Raw genomic sequence first — 14,387 nt, 5'->3', positions numbered from 1 at the left:
TGAGATGTGTGTGTGTGTCTAGTGAGATGTGTTTGTGTTTCTAATGAGTTGTGTGTGTCTAGTGAGATGTGTGTGTGTCTAATGAGTTGTGTGTGTCTAGTGAGATGTGTGTGTGTGTGCGTCTAGTGAGTTGTGTGTGTCTAGTGAGATGTGCGTGTGTGTGTGTCTAGTGAGATGTGTGTGTGTGTCTAGTGAGATGTGTTTGTGTTTCTAATGAGTTGTGTGTGTCTAGTGAGATGTGTGTGTGTCTAATGAGTTGTGTGTGTCTAGTGAGATGTGCGTGTGTGTGCGTCTAGTGAGTTGTGTGTGTCTAGTGAGATGTGCGTGTATGTGCGTCTAGTGAGTTGTGTGTATGTGTGTGTAGAGGTGAAGTCGACTCTCATCACAAGTGTGTGTGTGTGTGTGTGTGTGCAGGACGTGGATGAAGAACAAAGGTCTGGTGATGGGCAGGAAGAAGATCCAAATCAGTCGCATCGTGGACGAGCGGAACCGTCAGGTCAGTGACTGACAGCTGCCAATCATCATCGATCAGAGAAGTGAAGTGATTGACATCTGGGCTTCAAGGTCATTTTTGTGACTTTGTTTAATTTTTTGGCTTTTTTCTAATTCTAACTTCTAATAAACAACAGCTTCAGTGATGAGTTCACTGAGGGGGAGTGAGTTGTGCGTGTTAAAGGAGGATCTTCTTTATCATCTTGGATCATGAGTTCGGGTTTTGGATCTGGTGTTGGTTCAGGTGTTGGTTCTGGTGTTGGTTCAGGTGTTGGTTCTGGTGTTGGTTCCAGTGTTGGTTCCGGTGTTGGTTCTGGTGTTGGTTCTGGGGTTGGTTCCGGTGTTGGTTTCGGTGTTGGTTCTGGTGTTGGTTCCGGTGTTGGTTCCGGTGTTGGTTCCTGGGTTGGTTCCTGGGTTGGTTCCGGTGCTGGTTCAGGTGTTGGTTCCGGTGTTGGTTCCGGTGTTGGTTCCGGGGTTGGTTCCGGGGTTGGTTCCTGGGTTGGTTCCTGGGTTGGTTCCGGTGCTGGTTCAGGTGTTGGTTCCGGGGTTGGTTCCGGGGTTGGTTCCGGTGTTGGTTCCGGTGTTGGTTCTGCTGTTGGTTCCGGTGTTGGTTCAGGTGTTGGTTCCGGTGTTGGTTCCGGTGTTGATTCCTGGGTTGGTTCCTGGGTTGGTTCCGGTGCTGGTTCAGGTGTTGGTTCCGGGGTTGGTTCCGGTGTTGGTTCAGGTGTTGGTTCCGGTGTTGGTTCCGGTGTTGGTTCCGGTGTTGGTTCTGCTGTTGGTTCCGGTGTTGGTTCAGGTGTTGGTTCCGGTGTTGGTTCCGGTGTTGGTTCCGGTGTTGGTTCCTGGGTTGGTTCCTGGGTTGGTTCCGGTGCTGGTTCAGGTGTTGGTTCCGGTGTTGGTTCCGGTGTTGGTTCCGGTGTTGGTTCCGGGGTTGGTTCCTGGGTTGGTTCCTGGGTTGGTTCCGGTGCTGGTTCAGGTGTTGGTTCCGGGGGTTGGTTCCGGGGTTGGTTCCGGTGTTGGTTCCGGTGTTGGTTCTGCTGTTGGTTGCGGTGTTGGTTCAGGTGTTGGTTCCGGTGTTGGTTCCGGTGTTGGTTCCGGTGTTGATTCCTGGGTTGGTTCCTGGGTTGGTTCCGGTGCTGGTTCAGGTGTTGGTTCCGGGGTTGGTTCCGGTGTTGGTTCAGGTGTTGGTTCCGGTGTTGGTTCCGGTGTTGGTTCCGGTGTTGGTTCTGCTGTTGGTTCCGGTGTTGGTTCAGGTGTTGGTTCCGGTGTTGGTTCCGGTGTTGGTTCCTGGGTTGGTTCCTGGGTTGGTTCAGGTGCTGGTTCAGGTGTTGGTTCCGGTGTTGGTTCTGCTGTTGGTTCCGGTGTTGGTTCCGGTGTTGGTTCTGCTGTTGGTTCCGGTGTTGGTTCAGGTGTTGGTTCCGGTGTTGGTTCCGGTGTTGGTTCCTGGGTTGGTTCCTGGGTTGGTTCCGGTGCTGGTTCAGGTGTTGGTTCCGGGGTTGGTTCCGGTGTTGGTTCAGGTGTTGGTTCCGGTGTTGGTTCCGGTGTTGGTTCTGCTGTTGGTTCCGGTGTTGGTTCAGGTGTTGGTTCCGGTGTTGGTTCCGGTGTTGGTTCCTGGGTTGGTTCCTGGGTTGGTTCCGGTGCTGGTTCAGGTGTTGGTTCCGGTGTTGGTTCCGGTGTTGGTTCCGGGGTTGGTTCCGGGGTTGGTTCCTGGGTTGGTTCCTGGGTTGGTTCCGGTGCTGGTTCAGGTGTTGGTTCCGGGGGTTGGTTCCGGGGTTGGTTCCGGTGTTGGTTCCGGTGTTGGTTCTGCTGTTGGTTGCGGTGTTGGTTCAGGTGTTGGTTCCGGTGTTGGTTCCGGTGTTGATTCCTGGGTTGGTTCCTGGGTTGGTTCCGGTGCTGGTTCAGGTGTTGGTTCCGGGGTTGGTTCCGGTGTTGGTTCAGGTGTTGGTTCCGGTGTTGGTTCCGGTGTTGGTTCCGGTGTTGGTTCCGGTGTTGGTTCTGCTGTTGGTTCCGGTGTTGGTTCAGGTGTTGGTTCCGGTGTTGGTTCCGGTGTTGGTTCCTGGGTTGGTTCCTGGGTTGGTTCAGGTGCTGGTTCAGGTGTTGGTTCCGGTGTTGGTTCTGCTGTTGGTTCCGGTGTTGGTTCTGGTGTTGGTTCTGCTGTTGGTTCCGGTGTTGGTTCAGGTGTTGGTTCCGGTGTTGGTTCCGGTGTTGGTTCCTGGGTTGGTTCCTGGGTTGGTTCCGGTGCTGGTTCAGGTGTTGGTTCCGGGGTTGGTTCCGGTTTTGGTTCAGGTGTTGGTTCCGGTGTTGGTTCCGGTGTTGGTTCTGCTGTTGGTTCCGGTGTTGGTTCAGGTGTTGGTTCCGGTGTTGGTTCCGGTGTTGGTTCCTGGGTTGGTTCCTGGGTTGGTTCAGGTGCTGGTTCAGGTGTTGGTTCCGGTGTTGGTTCTGCTGTTGGTTCCGGTGTTGGTTCTGCTGTTGGTTCTGCTGTTGGTTCCGGTGTTGGTTCAGGTGTTGGTTCAGGTGTTGGTTCCGGTGTTGGTTCCAGTGTTGATTCCTGGGTTGGTTCCTGGGTTGGTTCCGGTGCTGGTTCAGGTGTTGGTTCCGGGGTTGGTTCCGGTGTTGGTTCAGGTGTTGGTTCCGGTGTTGGTTCCGGTGTTGGTTCCGGTGTTGGTTCTGCTGTTGGTTCCGGTGTTGGTTCAGGTGTTGGTTCCGGTGTTGGTTCCTGGGTTGGTTCCTGGGTTGGTTCAGGTGCTGGTTCAGGTGTTGGTTCCGGTGTTGGTTCTGCTGTTGGTTCCGGTGTTGGTTCTGGTGTTGGTTCTGCTGTTGGTTCCGGTGTTGGTTCAGGTGTTGGTTCCGGTGTTGGTTCCGGTGTTGGTTCCTGGGTTGGTTCCTGGGTTGGTTCCGGTGCTGGTTCAGGTGTTGGTTCCGGGGTTGGTTCCGGTGTTGGTTCAGGTGTTGGTTCCGGTGTTGGTTCCGGTGTTGGTTCTGCTGTTGGTTCCGGTGTTGGTTCAGGTGTTGGTTCCGGTGTTGGTTCCGGTGTTGGTTCCTGGGTTGGTTCCTGGGTTGGTTCAGGTGCTGGTTCAGGTGTTGGTTCCGGTGTTGGTTCTGCTGTTGGTTCCGGTGTTGGTTCTGGTGTTGGTTCTGCTGTTGGTTCCGGTGTTGGTTCAGGTGTTGGTTCCGGTGTTGGTTCCGGTGTTGGTTCCTGGGTTGGTTCCTGGGTTGGTTCCGGTGCTGGTTCAGGTGTTGGTTCTGGGGTTGGTTCCGGTGTTGGTTCAGGTGTTGGTTCCGGTGTTGGTTCCGGTGTTGGTTCTGCTGTTGGTTCCGGTGTTGGTTCAGGTGTTGGTTCCAGTGTTGGTTCTGCTGTTGGTTCTGGGGTTGGTTCTGGTATTGGTTCTGGTGTTGGTTCTGCTGTTGGTTTTGGGGTTGGTTCCGGTGTGGGTTCTGGTGTTGGTTCTGGTGTTGGTTGCGAGTGAACCGTCGACCTTGTGACCTCAGGTGACCTTCATGAAGAGGAAGTTCGGGCTGATGAAGAAGGCGTACGAGCTGAGCGTGTTGTGCGACTGTGAGATCGCTCTGATGGTCTTCAACAGCTCCGACAAACTCTTCCAGTTCGCCAGCACCGACATGGACAAGGTTCTGCTCAAGTACACCCAGTACCAGCAGCCGCACGAGAGCAGGACCAACACCGACATCCTGGAGGTGAGCTGCCAGACCGGGTCCAAACCAGGTACAGACCAGGTCCAGACCGGGTCCAAACCAGGTACAGACCAGGTCCAGACCAGGTCCAAACCAGGTACAGACCAGGTCCAGCCTGGGTGAAAACCAGGTCCAGACCTGGTCCAGACCAGCTGGAGAGAGAGTAGGGCGAGTCTTGACAACATCTCACCTGCTCATTTGAATACACCTGATCTGAGCCAGGAGGGGTCAAAGGTCAACATGGTTGTTTTTACTTGTTTTCTTTATTTTGACAGTTTTATTTATTTTTAATCTATGATCAGTTTATTCTTTTGAAAACTTAAAAAAAAAAAAAATTCAATAAATACTTTGAAGTAAAAGTGACTTTTTAATGATTTGTTTAGATGTTTTTATGATTTAATATTATTCTAATAATTATATGATTAGGTTAATGATGTTATTATATTATTATTATATTAATTATATTTATAATCTATTAATTATATTAATAATACATTAATTTGATGTTATAATTTTAATGAATATTAATTAGATTAATGATATATTAATTTGATGTTATTATTTTTAATGAATATTAATTAGATTAATGATATATTAATTTGATGTTATTATTTTTAATAAATATTATTAGATTAATGATATATTAATTTGATGTTTTTATTTTTAATAAATATTATTAGATTAATGATATATTAATTTGATGTTTTTATTTTTAATAAATATTATTAGATTAATGATATATTAATTTGATGTTTTTATTTTTAATGAATATTAATTAGATTAATGATATATTAATGATATATTAATTTGATAATATTATTTTTAATTTATATTAATTAGATTAATGATATATTAATGATATATTAACTGATGTTATTATTTTAATTAATATTAATTAGATTAATGATATATTAATGATATATTAATTTGATGTTATTATTTTAATTAATATTAATTAGATTAATGATATATTAATTTGATGTTATTATTTCAATGAATATTAATTAGATTAATGATATATTAATGATATATTAATTTGATGTTATTATTTTTAATGAATATTAATTAGATTAATGATATATTAATTTGATGTTATTATTTTAAGGAATATTAATTAGATTAATGATATAGTAACGATATATTAATTTGATGTTATTATTTTAATAAATATTAATTATAGTAACGATATATTAATTTGATGTTATTATTTTAATTAATATTAATTATATAAATGATATATTAACGATGTATTAATTTGATGTTATTATTTTAATGAATATTAATTAGATTAATGATATAGTAACGATATATTAATTTGATGTTATTATTTTAATATATATTAATTATATAAATTATATATTAACGATATATTAATTTGATGTTATTATTTTAATGAATATTAATTAGATTAATGTTATATTAACGGTATATTAACGATATATTAATTTGATGAGAATATCTTCATGACCTTCAGGCTCTGAACAAGAAAGGTCATCGAAGCTGTGAAAGTCCAGACAGTGAAGCGTCGTTGGTCGTCACGGCGACCAGCGCCGACAAATACAAGAAGGTCAACGAGGGCTTCGATCACATGATGCGCAGCCACAGACTGGTACGTGTCAGAGGTCAGAGGTCAGAGGTCACGCAGGCGACGATGCTGGTGAGAATCACGTGCGTCCGTCAGTCCTCAGGTGTTCAGAGCTACCCTCACACTCCTGCTCACACCTTCACGTCTCAAGCCCTCACCGCCGCCACGGCAACGCTGGACGACACTGGCGCTCCTCACACACACACACACACACACCCAGGCAGCAGCTGTGATACAGGTGTGTGTGCGTTTCTACATGAATGTGTGTTTAAACTTTTGTTGTGTTTTTATACATTTGTGTTTTTTTCACTTTGGATGTGTTCCAGCACTTGTGTAGGTGTGTGTGTGTGCTCATGTGTGTACCTTTTGTGTGCATACCTGTGTGTGTGTGCGTGTGTGTGCTCATGTGTGTAGCTGTCTGTGTGTGTATGTATACCTTTTACCAGCACACCTGTGTGTGTGTATGTGTGTGTGCGTGTGTGTGTGTGTGTGTGCATGTGTGTGTGCCTGTGTGTGTGTGCGTGTGCGTGTGTGTGCGCGTGTGTGTGTGTGTGTGTGTGTGTGTGTACCTTTAACCTGTGGCTCCACCATGTGTTCAGATTGTGCTACTGCCCTCTGTGCAGTCAACGGCCTGCTGGACGCGCTGAAGGCTCCTCCTCTTCTTCCTCCTCTTCTTCCTCCTCCTCCTCTTCCTCCTCTTCCTCCTCCTCCTCAGACCAGGAAGTCTGAGCTCCGGCTGGTCCAGTCCCGCTTGATGACGTCATCACAGGTGAAAGCTCGTCTGTGGCGCCACCCAGTGGTCAAAGATGTCGCTGCGTGACGAACATAAAATGACTTCAACACGTTTGTGTTCCAGAGTGGGGGGGGCCCTGGTCCCGGGGTGTGTGCGGGGGGGTCCTACAGCCAACTCTCCCACGGTACCTGAACGCCCCACGAGCGTGTTGTGAAGGCGAGTCTGACGTTTTTCTGTCGTTCCAGACTTTTCTGGCGCGTCAGGTTTTTCTGTGACGACCTGGCAGCACGAGAGGAGCACGTGAGTGACGTCATTGACATGTTAGATTCTATGTTTTAAAAATACGTGGAATGACGTGGACGACAATAAAATCTTTATAGACATTAAAAACAATTGTTCAATTTCTTGTGTTTTTATTATTTGATTATATTTATTTTTTAAAAATTGCTGAACTAAATAAATGACAAAATTCCTCTCCTTAAAAATATAAAATACTGAACTTAAAAAATATTAAATACAATTGTTATGTTCCAGGTTTATTTTTACAAGTAATACGTTTAATAAATAAATGAACAATACATTTCATTTCATTTAAAAAAAGGAATAAAAAATGCATTAATCCTTAAAAGTATGAAAATGTAAGAAGATGAAAAAAGGTTCAAATTAAATTAAGATTTATGGTTTTATTTCCTTCACGTCTTCTTCTCTTCCTCTGTCAGCAGGTCGAGTCTGTCCGTCAAGTCAGAGCCTGCGTCGCCCCCACGAGACCGCAACCAATCAGGCTTCAGCTCTGCCCCACATCTTCATCATCATCTTCATCATCAGGCTCTGGCCGACAGCTCGTCCTGCCCGTCCCAGGATGAGGATCAGCTCCGCTCAGATCTGCATGCGGGGCCTGGAGACGGAGCCTCTCTGAAGCGCCTGCGGCTGGACGGCTGGGCGACGTAGTGGTCATGTGACCCACGGCGAAAAAACATCACGATCCCTCCGTCATCAGAGAACATCACGATCCCTCCGTCATCAGAGAACATCACGATCCCTCTGTCATCAGAGAACATCACGATCCCTCTGTCATCAGAAAACAACACGATCCCTCCATCATCAGAGAACATCACGATCCCTCCGTCATCAGAAAACATCACGATCCCTCTGTCATCAGAGAACATCACGATCCCTCTGTCATCAGAAAACAACACGATCCCTCCATCATCAGAGAACATCACGATCCCTCCGTCATCAGAAAACATCACGATCCCTCCGTCATCAGAAAACATCACGATCCCTCCGTCATCAGAGAACATCACGATCCCTCCGTCATCAGAAAACATCACGATCCCTCCGTCATCAGAACACATCACGATGACTCCGTCATCAGAAAACATCACGATCACTCCGTCATCAGAAAACATCACGATCCCTCCGTCATCAGAGAACATCACGATCGCTCCGTCATCAGAAAACATCACGATCCCTCCGTCATCAGAAAACATCACGATCGCTCCGTCATCAGAAAACATCACGATCCCTCCGTCATCAGAAAACATCACGATCCCTCCGTCATCAGAAAACATCACGATCCCTCCGTCATCAGAAAACATCACGATCCCTCCGTCATCAGAAAACATCACGATCCCTCCGTCATCAGAAAACATCACGATCCCTCCGTCATCAGAAAACATCACGATCCCTCCGTCATCAGAAAACATCACGATCCCTCCGTCATCAGAAAACATCACGATCCCTCCGTCATCAGAAAACATCACGATCCCTCCGTCATCAGAAAACATCACGATCCCTCCGTCATCAGAGAACATCACGATCCCTCCGTCATCAGAAAACATCACGATCCCTCCGTCATCAGAAAACATCACGATCCCTCCGTCATCAGAAAACATCACGATCCCTCCGTCATCAGAGAACATCACGATCCCTCCGTCATCAGAAAACATCACGATCCCTCCGTCATCAGAAAACATCACGATCCCTCCGTCATCAAAGAACATCACGATCCCTCCGTCATCAGAAAACATCACGATCCCTCCGTCATCAGAGAACATCACGATCCCTCCGTCATCAGAAAACATCACGATCCCTCCGTCATCAGAAAACATCACGATCCCTCCGTCATCAGAGAACATCACGATCCCTCCGTCATCAGAAAACATCACGATCCCTCCGTCATCAGAAAACATCACGATCCCTCCGTCATCAGAAAACATCACGATCCCTCCGTCATCAGAAAACATCACGATCCCTCCGTCATGAGAAAACATCACGATCCCTCCGTCATCAGAGAACATCACGATCCCTCCGTCATCAGAAAACATCACGATCCCTCCGTCATCGGAGAACATCACGATCCCTCCGTCATCAGAGAACATCACGATCCCTCCGTCATCAGAGAACATCACGATCCCTCCGTCATCAGAAAACATCACGATCCCTCCGTCATCAGAAAACATCACGATCGCTCCGTCATCAGAGAACATCACGATCCCTCCGTCATCAGAAAACATCACGATCCCTCCGTCATCAGAAAACATCACGATCCCTCCGTCATCGGAGAACATCACGATCCCTCCGTCATCAGAAAACATCACGATCCCTCCGTCATCAGAGAACATCACGATCCCTCCGTCATCAGAGAACATCACGATCCCTCCATCATCAGAGAACATCACGATCCCTCCGTCATCAGAAAACATCACGATCCCTCCATCATCAGAGAACATCACGATCCCTCCGTCATCAGAAAACATCACGATCCCTCCGTCATCAGAAAACATCACGATCCCTCCATCATCAGAGAACATCACGATCCCTCCGTCATCAGAAAACATCACGATCCCTCCGTCATCAGAGAACATCACGATCCCTCCGTCATCAGAAAACATCACTATCCCTCCGTCATCAGAGAACATCACGATCCCTCCGTCATCAGAAAACATCACGATCCCTCCGTCATCAGAAAACATCACGATCCCTCCGTCATCAGAGAACATCACGGTCCCTCCGTCATCAGAAAACATCACGATCCCTCCGTCATCAGAGAACATCACGGCCCCTCCGTCATCAGAAAACATCACGATCCCTCCGTCATCAGAAAACATCACGATCCCTCCGTCATCAGAAAACATCACGATCCCTCCGTCATCAGAAAACATCACGATCCCTCCGTCATCAGAAAACATCACGATCCCTCCGTCATCAGAAAACATCACGATCCCTCCGTCATCAGAAAACATCACGATCCCTCCGTCATCAGAAAACATCACGATCCCTCCGTCATCAGAAAACATCACGATCCCTCCGTCATCAGAGAACATCACGATCCCTCCGTCATCAGAAAACATCACGATCCCTCCGTCATCAGAGAACATCACGATCACTCCGTCATCAGAGAACATCACGATCCCTCCGTCATCAGAAAACATCACGATCCCTCCGTCATCAGAGAACATCACGATCCCTCCGTCATCAGAGAACATCACGATCCCTCCGTCATCAGAAAACATCACGATCCCTCCGTCATCAGAGAACATCACGATCCCTCCGTCATCAGAGAACATCACGATCACTCCGTCATCAGAGAACATCACGATCCCTCCGTCATCAGAAAACATCACGATCCCTCCGTCATCAGAGAACATCACGATCCCTCCGTCATCAGAAAACATCACGATCCCTCCGTCATCAGAGAACATCACGATCCCTCCGTCATCAGAAAACATCACGATCCCTCCGTCATCAGAGAACATCACGATCCCTCCGTCATCAGAAAACATCACGATCCCTCCGTCATCAGAAAACATCACGATCCCTCCGTCATCAGAGAACATCACGATCCCTCCGTCATCAGAAAACATCACGATCCCTCCGTCATCAGAGAACATCACGATCCCTCCGTCATCAGAGAACATCACGATCCCTCCGTCATCAGAAAACATCACGATCCCTCCGTCATCAGAAAACATCACGATCCCTCCGTCATCAGAAAACATCACGATCCCTCCGTCATCAGAGAACATCACGATCCCTCCGTCATCAGAAAACATCACGATCCCTCCGTCATCAGAGAACATCACGATCCCTCCGTCCATATATTTTGTTTGTTATGTTGCTGTGCTAACAGTTAGCGGTTAGCTTATCCTCCTCCTTGTGTCTTCTTTGTGACAGACTTTTTGACTGTCAACATCAACACAAACTGTTGTGTAGCGTTGATCGACAAGAGCAACATTAGCAACATTAGCAACATTAGCAACATTAGCAACATTAGCAACATTAGCAACATTAGCAACGTTACCAACGTAAGCAACTTTATCAACATTAGCAAGTCCAGTACAATGATGTCACTTCCTGTGAGCAGTTCTTCACGTCGTGAGAAATAAAAACGCAGTGGTTTACAAACGTCACGGGTGTTGGTGAGAAAAGATGGCGTTGGTTCTGGTCGAGGTCAAAGGTCAGACTCACAGATAAAACCAAAAAAAACAATTTCAGTGTTTCTGTCTCGTCTTCTGTTGCCATGGAAACTAAATGTTGAATAAAAGAGTTTAGTGTCAAGAGTTTTAATAAAGTGTGTGTGTGTCTCTATGATGTGTGTGTCTCTATGGTGTGTGTCTCTACGTGTGTGTGTCTCTATGTGTGTGTGTCTCTATGGTGTGTGTGTATCTATGATGTGTGTGTCTCTATGGTGTGTGTCTCTACGTGTGTGTGACTCTACATGCGTGTGTGTCTCTATGGTTTGTGTCTCTACGTGTGTGTGTCTCTATGTGTGTGTGTCTCTATGATGTGTGTGTCTCTATGGTGTGTGTCTCTACGTGTGTGTGTCTCTATGTGTGTGTGTCTCTACGTGTGTGTGTCTCTATGGTGTGTGTGTCTCTATGATGTGTGTCTCTACGTGTGTGTGTCTCTATGTGTGTGTGTCTCTACGTGTGTGTGTCTCTATGGTGTGTGTGTCTCTATGATGTGTGTGTCTCTATGGTGTGTGTCTCTACATGTGTGTGACTCTACATGTGTGTGTGTCTCTATGGTTTGTGTCTCTACGTGTGTGTGTCTCTATGTGTGTGTGTCTCTATGATGTGTGTGTCTCTATGGTGTGTGTCTCTACGTGTGTGTGTCTCTATGTGTGTGTGTCTCTACGTGTGTGTGTCTCTATGGTGTGTGTGTATCTACGTGTGTGTGTCTCTACGTGTGTGTGTCTCTACGTGTGTGTGTCTCTATGGTTTGTGTCTCTACGTGTGTGTGTCTCTATGGTGTGTGTGACTCTACATGTGTGTGTCTCTACGTGTGTGTGTCTCTATGGTGTGTGTCTCTACGGTGTGTGTGTCTCTATGATGTGTGTGTCTCTATGGTGTGTGTGTCTCTATGGTGTGTGTCTCTATGATGTGTGTGTCTCTACATGTGTGTGTCTCTATGATGTGTGTGTCTCTACGGTGTGTGTGTCTCTATGATGTGTGTGTCTCTATGGTGTGTGTGTCTCTATGGTGTGTGTCTCTACGTGTGTGTGTCTCTATGGTGTGTGTGACTCTACATGTGTGTGTGTCTCTATGGTGTGTGTCTCTACGTGTGTGTGTCTCTACGTGTGTGTGTCTCTGCGTGTGTGTGTCTCTATGGTGTGTGTCCCTATGGTGTGTGTGTCTCTACGTGTGTGTGTCTCTACGTGTGTGTGTCTCTATGGTGTGTGTGTCTCTACATGTGTGTGTCTCTACGTGTGTGTGTCTCTACGTGTGTGTGTCTCTATGGTGTGTGTGTCTCTACGTGTGTGTGTATCTACGTGTGTGTGTCTCTATGGTGTGTGTCCCTATGGTGTGTGTGTCTCTACGTGTGTGTGTCTCTACGTGTGTGTGTCTCTACGTGTGTGTGTCTCTACGTGTGTGTGTCTCTACATGTGTGTGTCTCTACGTGTGTGTGTCTCTACGTGTGTGTTTCTCTATGGTGTGTGTGTCTCTACGTGTGTGTGTCTCTACGTGTGTGTGTCTCTATGGTGTGTGTCCCTATGGTGTTTGTGTCACTACGTGTGTGTGTCTCTACGTGTGTGTGTCTCTACGTGTGTGACTCTATGGTGTGTGTGTCTCTACGTGTGTGTGTCTCTACATGTGTGTGTCTCTACGTGTGTGTGTCTCTACATGTGTGTGTCTCTACGTGTGTGTGTCTCTACGTGTGTGTTTCTCTATGGTGTGTGTGTCTCTACGTGTGTGTGTCTCTACGTGTGTGTGTCTCTATGGTGTGTGTCCCTATGGTGTGTGTGTCTCTACGTGTGTGTGTCTCTACATGTGTGTGTCTCTACGTGTGTGTGTCTCTATGGTGTGTGTGTCTCTACGTGTGTGTGTCCCTATGGTGTGTGTGTCTCTACGTGTGTGTGTCTCTACGTGTGTGTGTCTCTACATGTGTGTGTCTCTATGGTGTGTGTGTCTCTACATGTGTGTGTCTCTACGTGTGTGTGTCTCTACGTGTGTGTGTCTCTATGGTGTGTGTGTCTCTACGTGTGTGTGTATCTACGTGTGTGTGTCTCTATGGTGTGTGTCCCTATGGTGTGTGTGTCTCTACGTGTGTGTGTCTCTACGTGTGTGTGTCTCTACGTGTGTGTGTCTCTACATGTGTGCGTCTCTACGTGTGTGTGTCTCTACGTGTGTGTTTCTCTATGGTGTGTGTGTCTCTACGTGTGTGTGTCTCTACGTGTGTGTGTCTCTATGGTGTGTGTCCCTATGGTGTTTGTGTCACTACGTGTGTGTGTCTCTACGTGTGTGTGTCTCTACGTGTGTGACTCTATGGTGTGTGTCTCTATGGTGTGTGTGTATCTACGTGTGTGTGTCTCTATGGTGTGTGTCCCTATGGTGTGTGTGTCTCTACGTTTGTGTGTCTCTATGGTGTGTGTGTCTCTACGTGTGTGTGACTCTACGTGTGTGTCCCTATGGTGTGTGTGTCTCTACGTGTGTGTGTCTCTACGTGTGTGTGTCTCTATGGTGTGTGTCTCTAGGTGTGAGAGTTGTGTGAGGCGAGACTGTGGAAGGTGTTGATGACGACAGGAAGTGGTGTGTCGGCGTGAAGCTCACACAGGAAGTGACGCTGCAGACGAAGAATAACTGGTGCAGAAGTCAACGTTGAACCACGAGCTGCTGTGACCAGAGGTTGTTGGTTCGACTCCTGGAGTCAAACGCTCTTGTTAGGTTTACTCTGGGAACTCTGGTTTCCTCCCACTCTGAAGGTTTCTTGTTGACTGAAGTGAAAAAAAAACAAATAATAAATATTTTGTTTTGTCAAATACATTCATTATGTTGAACATTAATCCTTGAACAAGTTCAAATAAAAGCTGTTGTTTTAAAAAAGTATTTCAATAAGACAATAAAACATTTGTGGACAGAAGAACACAGTACTGTATGTACTCGTGTCAGGTGTGACCCGGGGCCTCCCCCCTCAGGCGGGAACCTTCGTCAAGAACCTCGTGAACATCTGCTCTGACGTAGAGACACGTGACACGCCGCGTTATTTTAATTTATAGTGACGTCATCAAGGTGAGCGGGCGTGTCGTGTTTAAATTCCATAGTGAGAATAAAAGATGAGAAGATCAAAGCTCGACTGAACGTAAAAGTTCACACAGATCTGATCTGGAAGAACGTGTTTGTGGAGTCACGTGGTCGGGCGCAGGTGTACGGTGGCCGGGAAGTCGAAAAGTTAACTTACAAACTAAAACTTAAGAGTAATAGTTTTAAAGGTTTCAAGTGAGTTTTAAGAGTCCGTTTCGTGTGTGTGTGTGTGTGTGTGTGTGTGTGCGTGTGTGTGTGTGTGTGTGTTGTCTCTGCGACGCATCATTTCAGTCAAACCACGTGTTTCCTCGCAGCCGGAAGTGGAGCGACGTTTCGTGTGAAGGCGAGCGGAAGTGGTGGTTGC

The sequence above is a fragment of the Callionymus lyra genome, chromosome 6, assembly GCF_982586985.1.
Source record: "Callionymus lyra chromosome 6, fCalLyr1.hap1.1, whole genome shotgun sequence".
Taxonomy (NCBI): Eukaryota; Metazoa; Chordata; class Actinopteri; order Syngnathiformes; family Callionymidae; genus Callionymus; species Callionymus lyra.
This window is presented reverse-complemented; position numbering follows the sequence as displayed.